Source organism: Protopterus annectens, chromosome 6.part0 (assembly GCF_019279795.1).
Source record: "Protopterus annectens isolate FY-2018-M chromosome 6.part0, PAN1.0, whole genome shotgun sequence".
Lineage (NCBI taxonomy): Eukaryota > Metazoa > Chordata > Ceratodontiformes > Protopteridae > Protopterus > Protopterus annectens.
In genome coordinates this window covers 83,453,754-83,470,771 of record NC_056737.1, presented here as the reverse complement: position 1 = coordinate 83,470,771, position 17,018 = coordinate 83,453,754, and the positions used below count along the sequence as shown (strand labels likewise).

Sequence of the window (17,018 nt, the reverse complement as noted above, 5' to 3'; positions counted from 1 at the left end):
ACTTTGCTAAGGGACATGATAGACTATGATGCAGGAAGTGAGTAGCGGAATGACTTGTAAGCAGACAAAAAGACTAATTTACGTAGAAGTAGATGGTCTGTGTTCAGTTACTACTGCAGGACAGCTCAAATTGTTGCGCTGGCTTAGACTGGTGCAGAAGCAGGACATGATTAGGGAAATGTACAACCCATCTGTTAAGGACTGCCTAATGACTGAAGCTAACAGCAACTGTTGCTCTCAGCCAGAGGTTGCATTTGACCAGCTATCCGTGTATCCTTTGGCAGTATTAGAGCAGAGAATTATGACACTGTTCCGTTACCCTTTCCCAGAACAGGGCCTTCTCTGCGGTGGACTTGCGTTCCTCATGTGGTTGGCTTTGGGGCACAGCTACAACAGTGTTAACATCTGTGTCATGTTGGCAGGAAGTTTCATGCTCTCATTACCCTAGGTTTCCCACTGTTGCCATTTGTATCCATTCATGATTTGTAGAAAAGTTATTTTTCATTTGTTGACCAACTGACCGTCTGAAGGTTCCCAAATTCAAGATGCTGATATATCAGTCTCTTCTTCCCCTCCTGTTTCCAAAACCTCTGATGGGTCACCATAAACTTAAAATATGTCATAAAGACCACAGATTTTACTTCTTTGCAAGAGGCTATTTCTATTACTTCAGTTCAGTTCATTGCCTTTTGGTTTAGCCACTACACTCAAGGTAATCTTGAAATACCTAGCTACAGTGATTGCCTTCTATAGAACCAAGGGCAGTGATATCTTCCCATAGCTGAACTTTTAGTTATGTACTCACCATAACTTCAGATGTTTGGGATCCATCTCGCCTACATTCTGACTGATGGGTTCGGAGCCGATCCTCGGCTCTGACTCGGCACGCTTATGCCAAAGAGCGAAGTCTCTTATTGGCTGAGCTTACTATATCCCAGGATGCACCACTACCAGTCCCCCAGATCTAGTTTGTCCGCATACATGCACACACGCATGCACTGCTTATATAACATTGACAGATGATACAAGATAAAAAACAGTAGAACCTAAACCGTTCAATCTCTTCTGATCATCTCCAAGGCAGGGGGAAGGAGGGTGGGTATTAGGAATGTAGGCGAGATGGATCCCAAACATCTGAAGTTATGGTGAGTACATAACTAAAAGATGTTATGTGATCCTATCTCGCCTACATTCTGACTGATGGGACAGCGTCCCTAGCACCTAAATCCTGGGTGGCTCACTGGAAAACACTCCTGAGTACCGTGGAACCAAATGATGCTCGCCCTTTAGATGCCACATCCAATTTATAGTGGGAAATGAAAGTGTGCGGGTTGGACCAAGTAGCCGCAGCACAAATTTCAGAAATAGCGAGCTTGGAATGGAATGCAATAGAGGTAGCCATAGCTCTAGTAGAGTGAGCTTTGACAGATGTTGTAAGTTGCTTATTTGAAGAGGAATAAGCTTGAGTTATGCAATCTCTGATCCATTTGGCAATAGTAGCTTTAGTGATGGTTTTACCCAGTTTATTATCTGAAAAGGACACAAACAATTGATCTGTTTTCGAATTTGCTGAGTCCTATCTAGATAGAAGTGCAATTGCCTGTGAACATCCAATGTATGGAAGGTGTATTCCGCTTTGTTTGAAAATTTTGGAAAGAAAACTGGTAGCTCTAAAGATTGTTGGAGACAGAGATTAGAGCAAACTTTTGGGACAAAAGATGGATTAGGTCTAAGTGATACTCTATCCTTGTGAAAAATCAAGTATGGTGGTTTGATAGATAGGGCTTGAAGTTCTGAAACTCTTCTTGCAGAGGTAATTGCAATTAAGAAGGCAGTTTTCCAAGACAGATATTTCAACTCACATGTAGCAGCCGGTTCAAAGGGGGAAGATGTTAAGGCACGAAGTACCAAATCAAGATCCCACGGAGGCGTAGGATGAAAAACTGGGGGTCTTAAAAGCATAGCACCTTTCATGAAAGTTTTACATAATTTGCTGCTCATCAACGGTGGGTCTGTGGAATCGTGAAATTTGGAGATAGCTGCTAGTTGGACTTTAATAGTAGAGACTGAAGATCCTTGATTAAACAAGGATGTTAAATATTTCAAGACCTCTGGTATCGGGGCAGTAATAGGGTCTAATCCTCTGAGTTGAGCCCAGATAGCAAACCTCTTCCACTTACTGTGATACAACTTCTTAGTGGTGGGTTTGTGGGCTGAAGATAAAATGTGAATAACTTCCGGGTCCAAGGTGTGATTTCTGACTATAGTCGGAAGTGGAGGAGCCAAGCTGTTAATTTCAAAGTGTAAAGGGACTGGTGCTGTTGTCCCGACTGATGAACCAGAAGGTCCGGAATTAGGTCCAAGAACCAAGGACCGTCCAGAGTATATTTCTGTAGGTAGGGGAACCATACCTGACGAGGCCAATCTGAGCAATTAGAATCATTGTGGACCCCAATTGGGAAGCTTTCTGGATGACTTTGGGGAGGAGTGGAATCGGAGGAAAAGCATAAAGCAGTCCTGTTGGCCAAGGTTGGACTAGAGCATCCGTAGCTGTCTCCCTTGACGCTGGGTCAAGGAAAAGAACCTTTTGCACTTCGTGTTTCGTGGTGTTGCAAACAGGTCGCAGCACGGAATCCCCCATCTTTTGAAAATCTGAGCTGCTACTGTTTCATTCAGAGACCACTCGTGAGGAGAGAGAATAGTCCTGCTCAGTCTGTATGCCAATACATTGGATTTGCCTGGAATGTGGGTCGCTACCAGGAAGCGCTTGGTAGCCACTGCCCATTCTCACACCCTCATGGCCTCTCTGCAAAGGGGGTAAGATCTGGTCTCTCCTTGTTTGTTTAGATACCAGACTACCGACATGTTGTCTGTGTGGATGGCGATAATGCCTTGAGGGAGAAACTTGTGGAGGGCTTGTAAGGACAGAAGTACAGCCCTCATTTCCAACACATTGATATGGAGAGATGTTTCGTTGGGAAGCCAAGAACCTTGAACTGACCTGCCCAGACAATGCCCCCCCCCCCACCCCGTCTGGGAGGCATCCGTAGTCAAGGTGGCCACCGGAGGGGGTATAACAAAGGGTCTTCCCTGATTCAGATTGGATGGCAGAAGCCACCAGCGGAGGTCCCGTTTGCACGTTTCTGTAATCAGTATGTGATGATTGAGGGGGAGATCTTGAAAAGACCATTGTGTCGATAATAGCCACTGGAGAATCCTCATGTGCAACCTTGCCAGAGGAACTAGGAGAACCGTGGCAGACATAGAACCTAAAAGTTGCAGGACCATCCTGGCTGGGGCTTTGGATCTTAGAAGCAGGGCTCGGACCTGATTTTGTAATGTTTGTATCCTTTCGGTAAGAAGGAAGATCTGCATTCATTTTGAGTCTATCTCTGCTCCTATGAATCTTATGCGCTGAGAAGGCAGGAAGACAGACTTTGACCAGTTGAATGTAATTCCCAGGGAAACACCCAGGGAGATGGTGGCTTGTAGGTTCTCTAGTAGTAGATGCCTGGTGGTGGCAGTCAGGAGCCAGTCGTCCAGATAGGGAAACACTTGGAATCCGAGACTCCTCAGGTGAGCAGTCACTACTGCCAAACACTTGGTGAACACCCTGGGGGCTGTGGTGAGACCAAAGGGCAGTGCACAAAAATAGAAGTTATGTCCTTACCATAACGTTCCATGTGGAGTGTTCATCTCGCCTTTGTTCTTACACATGGGTTCGGAGCCGATCCTCGGCTCTGTGCCGGCCTCTTGCAAGCTCTGCATCGAGAAGAAGCTCGAGACAATCTAATACCCACAATCCCCCTCTGCCTTTACCTCAGATCTAGTTTGCAAGCAAACCAATCTCCAGAGAGAGCACATTTATGCTTACATCACATATGTCCAGAAATAAGAATTTATACATAACTATATATATATAGTAAGACAAATAGACATATATATATATATATATATATATATATGTCAACTATGTACACAATATTTGTAGAAGCAGCAGTAGGATGATCCTGGCCAGGCATCAAAGAACGTTCTTCTTAGGGCGGGAGGGTGGGAATGTAAGAACAAAGGCGAGATGAACACTCCACATGGAACGTTATGGTAAGGACATAACTTCTATATGTGATAGTGTTCAATCTCGCCGTTTGTTCTTACACATGGGTAGCGTCCCTAGCTCCTTGTTCCTGAGGAACTCACGGAAGGACGTTCTTGAGCACAGTGGAACCAAAGGTTGCCCTGTCCCTAGAAGCCTTGTCTACCTTATAATGAGAAATGAATGTATGTGGCTTAGACCAAGTAGCAGCTGCACAAATAGCGTCCAGTGGTGGGCTGCATGAGCCAAAGATGTAGACACTGACCTTGTGGAATGTCCTTTGGGTTTGTGCAAAAGAGTTTGATTTGAAGAATCGTAGACATAGATTATACAATCCGTTAACCACTTAGAAAGAGTTCTTTTGGTAACTGCTAGTCCTTTCCTGCTATCAGCAAAAGCCACAAAGAGTTGATCAGTTTTTCTGTGATCTTTTGTTCTATCCAAGTAAAATCTTAGTTGTCTGTGAACATCTAATTTATGCAACATGTACTCCATTTTGTTGGAGTGATTTTTGAAGAAAGTGGGTAATTCAATGGACTGATTAATATTGTTAATGGAACACACTTTAGGGAGAAAAGATGAATTGGTTCGAAGAGAAACTCTGTCAGAGTGAAAGATCAAATAAGGGTGCTTGATGGAGAGAGCCTGAAGTTCAGACACTCGCCTAGCGGAAGTAATGGCTACCAAAAATAGAGTCTTCCAGGACAAAAATTTTAATGGGCAAGAAGAGGTAGGTTCAAAGGGGGGCAACATTAATTTAGATAACAACAAGTTTAGACTCCAAGGTGACGTAGGAGATCTGACTGGTGGTCTAATATGGAAAACCCCTTTAAGAAATGCTTTACAAAGTCTGTGAGCCATAACAGGAGCTCCACATTCTTCCACATGAAAATTTGAAATGGCTGCCAATTGAACTCTTAGTGTAGCAGGAGAAGCACCCTGATGGAATAAGTCCGTTAAAAACTCTAATATTTTATTCAAGGGAGCTGTAAAAGGATCCACTTGGTGTGTGTTTGCCCAAAATACAAATCGCTTCCATTTACTAGAATATGTTTTAGTAGTGGAAGCTTTATGAGAAGCCACCAATATATCCTGAACTGCTGGCGACAAAAGATCAGACCTGGCTAAATTGGGAATTGGAGCAGCCAAGCTGCTAGATGGAGGGACAGGAGCGCGGGATGGGGAGCCCCTGACGAGTGAGTCAATAGATCTGGCTCTGGGTCCAGAATCCAGGGTCCCCGAATGCAGTGAGTCTTCAGGAAGGGAAACCAAATTTGACGAGGCCAGAATGGGGCAATGAGGATTATTGTCCTGTGTAGGTTTCTGGCTTTCTGGAGAAACTTTGGTATCATAGGAAATGGAGGAAATGCGTACAGGAGTCCCGGGGGCCAATCGTGAACCAGTGCATCCCTGGGACTTCCCTGGAGGGGGTAATAGGGCAAAGTAGCTCCTGCATTTGGCGTTCATTGGAGATGCAAACAGGTCGCAGGAAGGCTGGCCCCACGTGCGAAAAATCCTTTTCGCCACTGACTGTTTTAGGGACCACTCGTGCGGTAACAGAATTGCTCTGCTCAGCCTGTCGGCTATGACGTTGGATGACCCCGGGATGTGCGTTGCTATTAGAAAGCGACCAGTGGACTCCGCCCACTGCCAGATTCTCATGGCCTCTCTGCATAGCTGATAGGATTTGGTTCCCCCTTGCTTGTTTATGTACCAGACTACCGACATGCTGTCCGTCTGAACTGCAATAGTTCCCAGAGGAAGAAGGGGAGCAAAGTGTTGCAACGCTAGAAACACTGCCCTCAACTCTAGAACATTGATGTGCAGATTGTACTCCAAATTGGTCCATTCGCCTTGGACTGTCTGTCCCTGAAAGATGCCCCCCCACCCTATCAGGGAAGCGTCCGTGGTCACCGTAACTGTGGGCGTGGGTAGCACAAACGGTCTCCCCTTGGAAAGGTTGCAAGTTTGAAGCCACCAGTTTAGATCTGTTTTGCATGTCTTTGTTATAAGAATCTCGTGTGTTAGAGGTAGTTGTTGAAACGACCATTGTGCAAACAGTAGCCATTGTAGGACTCTCATGTGCAGCCTTCCCAAGGGTATTGCAATAAGGGAGGCCGACATGAGTCCCAACACCTTCAGTACCAGTTTTGCAGGAGATTTCCTTGACAAGAGTAGAAGACGTATATGAGTCTGAAGTGATAATATCCTCTCTGGGGGAAGTCTTAGAATTAACTGACGTGTGTTTAATTCTGCTCCTATGAACAAGATATTTTGTGATGGCTGAAGTAAGGATTTTCCGAAGTTTACGGAAATCCCTAGGTGAACACACAGTTGAAGAGTAAAGTCTCTGGCCTGTAATAGTTGACGCTGGGTGGTGGCAGAAAGGAGCCAGTCGTCCAGATATGGAAACACCTGGAATCCTTGGCGTCTCAAGTGAGACGCTACCACTGCCATGCATTTGGTGAAGACCCTGGGTGCTGAGGTCAGACCAAAGGGCAGGGCTCGAAATTGAAAGTGACTGGCCCCCAGCCGGAAGCGCAAATGATCTCTGGATGCCCTGGCCATTTTGATGTGGTAGTATGCATCTTCTAGATCTATTGAGCACATCCAGTCATCCTTCTGTAAGAATGGAAGGATCAATTGAAGCGTGACCATTCGGAACTTTTCTTTCCTGACGAAGGTATTGAGGTAGCTTAGGTCCAGAATGGGCCTCCAGTCCCCTGTTTTCTTTGGAACTAAAAAGAACCTTGAGTAAGTCCCGAATCCTTGCTGGTCCGCTGGGACTGGTTGGATGACTTTTTTCTAGCAGCTTTGAAATTTCTATGGCTGCTGGCTCTCGCAGATGGGGCGGTACATCTGGGAGTCTTTTCTTTGGGATGGGATGAGATAGAAAGGGTATGTTGTGACCTCTGGTAACCACGCTTTTTACCCACTTGTCTGTAGTTATATTTTGCCAGGTCTGAGGGTATAAAGCTAAGCGACCCCGACTGTCTCCAGAGCAGGACAGTCGGGCCTCCTCTCAGGAGTGCTGGAAAGGTTTACCAGGGAGTGTCTCCCTGTCACCTTGATGTTGCGGACCCCTCTGCCGCCAGGGCGTCTTCCACCTCTACCCCCTTCTCTGCCTCTAGAGGGGGCATCTCCCTGTGTGCCTGGGAAAGATCCTTGGGGTTTTCGAAACCACATTTTTCCACAACGTTGCCCTTTGGGGTACGGTCTGGTTGGGGTGGAAAAACGGACTCCGACAGCAGACAGAGTCTTTCCCTCCTGTTCACACCGGGTAAGGGTCTCCTTTACTTTGGGGCCAAAGAGAGTGGCACCGTCAAATGGGGCGTTTGTAAAGGAAGACTTGAAGGCTTCCGCAAAGGAACATAAGCGCATCCAGGATTGTCTGCGAAGAGCAATCGCTGAAGCTGCTGCCCTACTCGAACCTTCGGCTGCTGGACGAGTTAACAATAGATGTAAGGGTATTAAGCTGCGCTGTCACTTTCTCTGAGACAGCTGCATCTGTAGTACCCTGGAGGGTATCTCCCAACTCTTTGACTAGATCCCTCTGTAGACGTGTAAAATGGGTCAAATAGTTCAGGGATCGCATGGAAAAAGCCGCTGAACTAAAAATGCGCTTCCCGTATCTATCCATCATCCTAGAATCTTTATTAGGAGGATGGACAGATGAAGAAGACTCAGACATCTCCTTTTTCGTGGCTGCTGCCACCACCATAGCGTCCACTGGAACTCCTTTTGTTAAGTAGGACTTGTCCTGAGGTGCCGTGATGTATTTATTGGGTTTCCTTGGGACTGGTTCCACTGTGTCAGGAGCCTCCCACGCCCTTTGAGCAATTAGTTCCATTAGTTCGTCGAAGGGCGGAGTGACCCAGGAGGAAGAAGGGCGAGCACCAAATGCCTTCAGCAAAACTGACTCATCCTCAGAAGGGGGAAGGGAATGCCAGTCACCTCTCTGTTTCAGGATCTCCAATATGTCCGAAAAAGAGACATCTTCTGAAGGTGACTTAGGGGACCCTTCTGACTCATCTAAGTCAGTATCAGATGTCAAGGATTCTTGTGGAGAATCCAAGTGTCTCCTCTTACACAATCTTTTCCTAGGGACTTCTTCGTGGGGAGCATCCGAAGAAGCCTCGGAGGAAGAGGGGGCACCCTCCAGGGGTGGCTGAGACACTGGCGCCCGACGCTTGGATGTGGCCGTGGGTGCAGAGGAGGATAACGGCCCTTTATGGGGAGGAGAGGTTGCTTCCACTGATGTGGTTGTCTGGGTAGACAACACCTTCCTCATCAGGTCGAAAGCCCCCGGGTCCCGCATCGAAGAATCTCCCAGTTCAGAGGAAATGGGAAGAATCCCCGACACAGGCACCGAAGGCATCGACCCCGAGGACGGAGCCGAATCGATCCGCCGAGGCCCGAGGGGAGAGTCAGAACCAACGCCGGTTCGACTCTCGCCCCGAACCAAGGACAGACCGTCGGCTCCGAGACTCCGGTATCGGGTCCGACGGAGTCGAGGTGAGAGGAACAGACCGAGAAAAGGACGGTTCTGGACCCGAGGGCTCCACAATCAGTAGATCAGCCTCTTCCAGCTCCAAAGACTGAACCGGTCTCGGAGGAGGAATGGATGGAGACACCGGGAGGCCTTCAAGTTTCGACACCAACTGGGTGGAAACCGAAATAAGTTTGGACAGGGCCGAATGCTCCAATAACTTCTGCACCACGTGATCCACATCGATATCAGAGAGTTTGGAGGAAGAACGGGTCGAAGGAACCGAAGACGGAGCCGACCTCAATAAGGTCGAAGGAGGGAGCTCCATCACCGGTTCCAAGACTCGAGGCTCAGGAACCGATACCAGTTGAACACTCGGCCCCGAAGTCTGTGGAACCGGTAATCTAACCTTTGCTGAAGAGCTCGGAGCCGATGACTTGGGCTCCGACGTCTTCGATTCCTTAGAGGACTTTGATGCCTGGTCAGAAGCATCCAGAGCCTCCTGAAAAGAAGGTTTCAGTAAACCTCTGTCCATTAGTTTCCTGCGTCTATCTGTCATGACCCTCCCACTAAAAGAGTGACAGATGGAACAGTCCTCTTGCAAGTGGAGAGGGCCAAGGCAGTAGACAGGAACTATGGTTGTCAGTCACTGACATTTTCTGGCCACACTGACAACGCTTAAAACCTGACTTTACCTTATCAGACATTATAGAAGTAAAAGACAAGTCCAGTAATGCTAGTCAAATCCAAGAAAAATTTGTCAAATCCGAGAAAAATTGTCAAATCCGGTATAAAAGTCAAATCCTATTAAATTTAAGAAGGGTTGTAGGCCCCGAAAAATTCTAACCGATAAAACAGTTTAACGGCACCGAGAATTTATCCAGTCAACAACACAATCACACAGTATATCAGAGAAATATCAAATAGTAATAAGAAATCCAATAAAATATAACAAATAAAGTTATATCTTAGCTTTCGACGCCCGGGCTAGCTCCCAACGTTGGGAACGCAGCAGCGGCAAACTAGATCTGAGGTAAAGGCAGAGGGGGATTGTGGGTATTAGATTGTCTCAAGCTTCTTCTCGATGCAGAGCTTGCAAGAGGCCGGCACGGAGCCGAGGATCGGCTCCGAACCCATGTGTAAGAACAAACGGCGAGATTGAACACTATCACATTTGGAAATGACTGTCTCCCAGGCTGAAGCGCAGATACCTCCTGGACGCCTGATGTATCGGTATGTGATAATAGGCATCCTTGAGATCTATGGAGCACATCCAAACATCTTTCTCCAACAATGGGAGAATGGATTGTAAAGTGACCATTCGGAATTTGGACTTCATGACGGACTGGTTTAGTTTGCTGAGATCCAAAATGGGTCTCAGGTCCCCTGTCTTTTGGCACTAAAAAGAACCTTGAGTAATTTCCGGATCCGATCTGGTCTGTGGGGACCGGTTGGATGACTCCTTTTTCTAGCAGCTTTGAAGCTTCTACGGCTGCAATTTCCCTTTGACTGGGTGGTGGGTCCGGGATTTGTTTGGACGGTGGGGGTGAGCATGTAAAGGGAATGGTGTAACCTCCGGCAATAATCCGAAGCACCCATCTGTCCTGAGTAATAGACTCCCAGGCTTTTAGGTGCTTGGCAAAACGGCACCCGACTGGCTCCGGAGCAGCACAGCCGGGCAATCCCTCATGGAGTGTGGGAGGCTGAAGAGCCACGAAAGGACTCGCGGTCTCCAGTGTTGCGGGGGCCTCTGCCGCCTCTGGGACGGCGTCTCCCAGAAAAATTTCCCAGTCCTCTGCCTCTGGAAGGGGAATCTTCCTGCTGGTGAGGAAAGAATTTCTGTGATTTGCGGAACCACATCTTCCCTCCTCTTTTAGCCTTGGGATAAGGCCGAACTACGGCAGATAAAGTCTTTCCCTCCTGCTCACAGCGGGTAAGAGTGTCTTTTACCTTGGGTCCAAACAAAGAGGACCCATCAAAGGGAGCGTCGGCAAAGGAAGACTTGAAGGCCTCCGCGAAATGACACAAACGGAGCCAGGCTTGTCTCCGTAGAGCCAAGCCTGTGCCTGCCGCTCTGCCCGCCCCTTTGGCCGCATATGAAATGAGCCTCATGGACGAGTTAGAAATCGAGGTAAGGATAGCCAACTGAGAGCTAACCGACTGGGCTAGCTGCTCAGGTAGGTTACCTGAGAGGGAGTCTGAGAGCTCCTTGACCAGATCCCTCTGTAGTCTGGTGAAATGTGCCAAATAATTCAGGGACCTCAGAGTAAAGGCCGCTGAAGTCAGGGTGCGCTTCCCGTGCGGTCCATGCTCCTAGACTCCTTATTAGGAGGATGGACGGACGTTGAAGCCTCTGCCACGTCCTGCTGGGTAGCAGATGCCACCACCATGGCATCTACAGCCACGCCTTTCGTTAAGAACTCCTTCTCGGGTGGGGCAGACAAAAATTTGTTAGGGCGAGAAGGCACTGGTTCCACAGTATCTGGATGTTCCCACGCCCTCCGACAAACCAAATCCAGGAGCTCGTCGAAGGGCGGAGACACCCAGGAGGCGGAGGGCTGAGCCCCGAAGGCCTTGAGGAACACCGACTCATCAGCGGAGGGGGGTTTGGAATTCCAGCCGCCTCGTTGCTTGAGGATCTCTAGAATGTCTGCAAATGAGACATCATCCAAGGACGACTTTGGGGACCCCTCCGCATCATCAAGATCAGTGTCCGATGTAAGAGACTCATCGGGGGAGTCCACGTGCTTCCTCTTGCACGATCTCTTCCTTGGGGGCTCCTCTGAAGACAACTCCGAAAGACCCTCAGGAGGAGGGGAACCCCCAGTGGGGGTAACCTCAGGCCCCGGGGCTCCGCTGCCTAGAGACAGGGGAACTGCCAAAGACCCAGTCTCCATGCCCAGGGAAGGTGCCGGTAAAGCCGTAGAGATGGCCGAAGAAGACTTGGCCAAGGCACTCCTCATAGCTCTGAAGGCCGGACCCCCAGAATCCTGGGAGGGTCCAGTCTCCGGAGCCATGATAGCAGACGGAAGTCCCGCGGCCGAAGCACCGAGAGGGAGGCTTGGAACCGACAGCATTGGTCCCGAAACGTCACCCCCAGGTCCGGCCGAAGAAGTCCGTGTGCTAAACTCGGACCCAAAGGCCGGGGTTGGAGTAAGGGTCAGAGCCGACCCTAGGATCTCCACTGGCTCCATCAGCACCTGCTCCGAAGGAGCCGAAGCGGTTGGAGGAGGAATGGCAATGGAATGGGCTATCGGCTCCGAAGCCAATTGGGTCGGAGCCAAAACAAATTTCTGAAAGACTGGGGACTGGAAAAGTCTTTGGAGTACCCTGTCTATGTCCGAATCTGACATCCTTGATGACCTGGAAGAGACCGAATGGGTCCGAGTAGGCCTCTCCAACGGCTCCAAGGGACTAGGGGACCGGCTCCGAATCGACTCGACAATTATCGGCGCCGAAGGAGTGTCCAAACCAATTTCCATCGGTGCCAAAGAGGGCTTCGGCGCCGAGGAGGAAGTGTTTGAGCGGACAACCTTCATCGGCTCCAAGATCAGTGGAGCCGATGAAGATGATCCGCCTCGAGGCCCCAGCCGTCGGCTCGAACCCAGAGGAGTCGAGGCTGGAGACATCGAGGCAGACCGTTCCGCCCTCGGCTCCGAAGTCCGTGGAGCCAAAGGAGAAGCCTGCCTATGTCTTTTGGCGGTCGGTTCCGACGGGCTGGTCGGAGCCGACGCCCTTCTTCTTTGCAGGACAAGGAGAGGAAGCTAAAGCCTCTTCAAATGAGGGTTTAATAAGGCCTTTTAAAATAAGTTTATTTTTCCTCTCTTGGAGGACCCTCGAGGAAAACGCGTGGCACACGCTACAGGACTCCTGCAAATGTTTGGCGCCCAAACAGTACACACAGAGAGAATGGTCATCTGTTATTGACATCTTGAAACTGCACTTAGTGCACTTTTTAAATCCTGAAGGCCTAGGAGCCTGTGACATTATGGCAACCAATTTAGTGTAACTAGCCAAAAACCAAACACACTAACAATGACAGAAAAATTTATTTTCTTTTCTTTTTTTTTTTTTTTTTTTTTTTTAAAACAAAGGCTGTCACAAATAGACAAATATAACCAAAGGGGTCCAAAAGCTCCTAAATAAAACGGGACTTGAACAACAACGGACTGACAGGGGAAGGCCCTTAAACTCAAAGGGGACCTCTAGTCAGAAAAAACGCATTCACTACACAAAAACTTTACAGAAAATGCTCACTCAAACACAAAAACACGAGATAGCTGTTAAAACAGCTTTTTGTTGAAGATTTAGGAAATTCCTGACAGGAAAGTAAGTGAAAAAAGCACTACTTAGCTCAGCCAGCTCGAGACCACGTCTTTGCTTGTTAGCGGCAAACGAGATCTGGGGGACTGGTAGTGGTGCATCCTGGGATATAGTAAGCTCAGCCAATAAGAGACTTCGCTCTTTGGCATAAGCGTGCCGAGTCGGAGCCGAGGATCGGCTCCAAACCCATCAGTCAGAATGTAGGCGAGATAGGATCACATAACATCTGCCCAATTCATGCTCACTCACAGGATGTGATTAACAGAGCCCTGGACATGACTGTGGACCATGTCCACAGACTGGGGCTTGCCCCAAACCTACAAAAATTTTAGCCTTTTGGCTTCCCAAAAGCATGATCTTTCTAGCTTCATTCCTAAACATCAGCATACCGAGAGCATTCCTAGTCCCAGACAGGGTTGCCAGACGTCCCTATTTGGGCGGGACTGTCCCGAGATCAGCAGCCTGATCCCGAGTCCCGCCCTGCACCGGTTTAAATCCCGGCCAGCCTCGGCTTTGTTTGTTTTTTTTTTTTTGATTGGCCCGTATACCTGGCATACGGGCCAATCAAAAATTGCTAAACACGGAGCTTCTTGTGTTCCGCATTAAACACGAGAAGCTCTGTGTTTAGCGATTTTTGATTGGCCCATATGCCGGTATACGGGCCAATCAAAAATCGCTAAACACGGAGCTACTTGTGTTGAATGTGGAACTGCAATGCATTAAATGCGAGAAGCTCCGTGTTTAGTGCAGAGCTACTGTTCTTTAATGTGGAACTGTGTTCTGCATTAAAGACCTTTTTTTTTTGGGGGGTCTTCACTTGCCGTGAGAGACCTTCTTTTTTTTTTTTTTTTGTCCCTACCTGGGGGGGCTGGAAATATGGCAACCCTGGTCCCAGACAACATGCAGAGCTTTCATACTTACTATGTCCAACTTGCAGGCAGAAACAAGACACAGAGCAAGTATGTACCCGAGGGCACTGGGTTTAATGCTTCCACCATATTACCATACACCATACCACAATGCAGACTGCATGTACAAAAGCTTTAGTGGTAGTCATCTGAGATCTGCATGGACCCAACATAATGAATCATTGGGCAAATAGATTCCAGTCTTCCCCTACATGGCCAAAGAACTGGAATGGTGGGCCAAGCAGAACATTTTAAATGTAGGGGTTCTTTCCTCACAGGAAGGTCTTAGTCAGACCATTAAAACAGATTGATGCCTTGGACATGCCTTAGGGAGCCTTCACTTATAATGTCAAAATATGGGGAGTCTTGGATAGCTGTCGATAAAAAAGCATATAAATTTAAAGGAGACGTTGACCTTGAATCAGGGTTTGAAAAAAATTACTCTTTGGATAGTGTGGATAGTGTTAGACACCACTATAGAGATATGGTATGCCAACAGACTGGGGATGGGAGAGAGAAGATCCTACAGCCTGTAAAGTTAGCTATGACTGCTTGAGATATGGCATTCTTATACAAAATTATATTGAAAGCAGTCTACATACTCTTTCAGTACGGTGTCTGATCAGCTAAGCAAACTAAAGGCAGAGCCACAAGAGTGGATATTACACAGGGATGTCTACCTGCAGCTTCTGCAAAGGTGGGGTGTATTTCAAGCAGACCTTTAGGCAGCCCATTGCAACAAGCAGCATAAAGAGGCTCCCTTCACTCTGGAATAAAATCCCAGTCCAGGTTAGGCAGAGTCCCTCATTGACTCTCTTCAAGAGGAATCTTGATGAGTGGATGGGAGATCGTAGGTTTACCCCGGGTATCACTTCTGTGTCACTTTTAGACAGAGGCACAGTATACTAACCTCGAAAAAGGGCATAGCAAAATTAATTTAAAATGGGTGGCGAAAGCCAAACACACTCTGGCTAGGCTTATAAATGCCCTAGGGCAGATAGCCTAGTATGAACCTATGAACCTATAAGAGTTCTGTTCAGTAGTTCTTTGCAAGGAAGCTTGGACAGCAGATGGAACAGGTCTGTTTCTATCTTCTTTCCCTCTAATTCCCTTATATCACAGGGTGATCCCAGAAAATGAGAAAACCAGTATAATACTGATGCCACCCTTCGGACGTGGGCAGCACTGGTTCTTCTTAATCAAGAGAATATACAGGGACTGCATCTCAATGTGGCTCATTTTGGTAGACCTAGACAATCAGCACAAGGGGTCCCTGCTACACCCCAACCTGATAACACATCAGTTCATTTCCTTGATGATTTCATCCTGATGCCATTAGGGCGTCAGTATTCAGAGAATGTGTTAAACATGTGTTAAAAAGGCTAAGGAAGAAGCTAGAAGGAAAACCTTCATATCCATATGGAATAAGTTTTCCATCAGTGCCAGGGAATGGGGCAGAACCCAAAAACAGCAACCGTGTTCCCTGATACTGCAGTTATTTCACTGAACTGTTTTCTTCAGGCCTGTGCATTTACTAAAGTTACTTCTAACATTTTGACTGGTTTACCACACAATACACCATTAGCAAACCTCAAACAAGTGAACGTTTCTGAAAGGAGTTTTGTACTTTAAGGCCACCAAAGAAGAGGGTTGCCCCTCTTCATGACTTGAATAATGTACTAGATATGCTTGTAACACCCCCCCCCCTTTTAGCTATCTAGATCACTCCCTTTTAAATATCTGCATGCAGCAGATTTCCAGGTTAATCACCAACTAGGAGAGTATCTGAATTGCAGGTTCTGATGCAAAAAAAGTATTCTTGGCCTTCTGTAAAGATAGGATGACCCTGAGAACTGTTCTCACTCTGCCAGAAAATACAATTACATGAGTCTTGAACACCTTAGAAGTACATAGTCAACTTGAATATTACCTTCATTGAGGCAGAGACCTAAGGAAAACTGAGCAGTTTTGCCTGTTTTCAAGCAACTATTTGTAACTGGCTTTCTCAGTGTATTCAGTTTTGTTATGCCACTCATGGTAAAACTTGGTATGCCTAGTCAGGACTCTTAGTACCGGGGCATTGCTACAATGGTGGCTTTATTAGAGACCCAGTAGCCAAGTCATGTTGGAAGTGACCACGTGAAGATCAGTTTGCATTATCTGTAAACATTGCAGACTAGACTTTCACTCCAGGCCTAGAGCAAGTTTTGCTACTGCCATCTTGCAAGGTTTGCTGCACTTGAGCCACAGTTCTTAAGACACCGTTATTTCCTAAATGTATTTTTATTTGTTGGTTTAATTTTTATTTTTTGTTTTGGTTTGTTCTTTGTTTATTGAGTAAGGAAACTGGTCCTAGAACCCTTTTCCACCAAACTTGGGTGACTAAGCACAACATTTTCAAACATGTTGCGACATAGTACATTACGGCATGAGAATTACATTTGTGCAAACCAGGTTTTGTTAGTTATACAAGCAAAGCTTGTTCAGCATGATACATTCCAGGAGGAGAATTACTTCAGAGTTTGTCTCAGAGCTTGTACAGAATTATACAGATACAACTGAAATGATATGGGATATAAAGAAGAGTAATGGACTGGAAACATTTAATGTTTCCTTAGAAAGACATTTTCAAGTGACAAATGTATTTTGCTGTGGTGTTTGCTATGTGAATTTGCATAATGCAGGAACCAGTGTATGGGAGAACCATAGTTTTGGACTGCTGTGGAGGACTTGGATAATTTTGATGTTTCATGTTTAGAACAGTGTACTTGATAGATTGAGGGGATATATTTAAGAGTTTAGTAAAGCAGTACTGAAGAGGGGTTATATTTTAAGACTATAGTAAAGTGTCTTTGTAATCCAGTTGGAAGGGAGTTGAGACTCTTTGTATATTTTCAACGGTGATGATGGAACATTTGTACGGATCTTTAAGATGTTCCACCGGTTGTGTTTGTTTGTTTATTTATTTTCAGGAAAGGTGAATGCTCTGCAGTTTGCCTGAGTTCTGTGGGGACTTGTATCCATTTAGAAAGTAGAATTTTGCTAAAGCTTTTTTATTGTCTCATCTTTTCATGCACCACTGTATCTGGTATTGCTCGCATCTGTTTTTTTAAATGTTAATGGGTGATCCAATGTGATGCAGACTACATCAATTCCTGATAATTTGTGGCTCATGTTTCCACTATTTTCTGGCTGTTTCAACATT

General features: G+C 46.8%; 1 protein-coding gene across 1 annotated transcript in view; it reads right to left on the bottom strand.

Moving 5' to 3' along the window:
• Positions 1 to 17,018, bottom strand: part of TTLL5 (tubulin tyrosine ligase like 5) — a gene marked incomplete in the record, with an annotated part of 5,893,562 nt that overhangs the window by 2,729,055 nt on the left and 3,147,489 nt on the right.